This window comes from Musa acuminata, chromosome BXJ3-10 (genome assembly GCF_036884655.1).
Source record: "Musa acuminata AAA Group cultivar baxijiao chromosome BXJ3-10, Cavendish_Baxijiao_AAA, whole genome shotgun sequence".
Lineage (NCBI taxonomy): Eukaryota > Viridiplantae > Streptophyta > Magnoliopsida > Zingiberales > Musaceae > Musa > Musa acuminata.
The window spans coordinates 4,117,801-4,118,712 of NC_088358.1; the positions used below are offsets into that span (position 1 = coordinate 4,117,801).

General features: G+C 28.1%; 1 non-coding gene across 1 annotated transcript; it reads right to left on the bottom strand.

The window, feature by feature from the left end:
• Positions 1-395: 395 nt before the first annotated feature.
• Positions 396-498, bottom strand: LOC135652008 (U6 spliceosomal RNA). The gene has a single exon (XR_010502024.1). It is a non-coding gene; the product is annotated as a U6 spliceosomal RNA (small nuclear RNA).
• Between the last annotated feature and the right edge of the window lie 414 nt (positions 499-912).

The following is a 912-nucleotide window of genomic DNA, read 5'->3' on the forward strand; positions in this document are numbered from 1 at the left end:
TGGGATAAGCCAAGCATCCTCTTGGATCTATCTCTATAGATCGAAATCTCTAATATGTAGGATGCTTCCCAAAGTCCTTCATGGAGAAGTGTCTAGATAACTAAGCTTTTACTGTGGAGAGCATTCCTATATCATTCTCAATTATTAGGATGTCATCCACATATAACACGAAGAAGGTGATAGCGCTCCCACTTACCTTCCTATACATATAAGATTCATCTTCATTCTTAACGAAGTCATAAGATTTGATCACCTTATCAAATCTTATTTTTAACTTTAAGAAGCTTGCTTCAGTCCATAGATAATGTCATATCCTAGATTTATAAAAAAAATAATAAATCAGTATTTTATTATCTATAATTTACATAATAAACTCCTTTTTTTCTTTTTTCTTTTTAAATTTAGATCATTTCTCAATTTGTGCATGTCATCCTTGCGTAGGGGTCATGCTAATCTTCTCTATATCATTACAATTTTATCGGATGTTTCCGAAGAGACATCCAATAAAATTTACATAATAAAATAATAATAAATCAGTATTTTATTATCTATAATTTACAAAATAAACTCACTTTTTTTTTAAATTCAAATCTTTGTCTTTACAATAGTAAATATTCTATTAACTAGACAATGACCACATCTTCTTGGTAGAGTCAAGTTTCTTCCACCCAAGCTTCAAATCTATTACACAGTAGTAGATTACTCTAAAAATAAATATAAGATAAAAACATATCAGCAACCACATATGCTGGTAGGAATCTCAAAAAAATCATAAAAATAATCTCCAATATTCATGAAATATGAACAAATATCAATAATTCAATAAGAAAATATACTGATTCATCATAAAACTTATGCATAAGAAAGACGATGATAATTTCTTACATAATAAACAAAATCATGCATCAACCA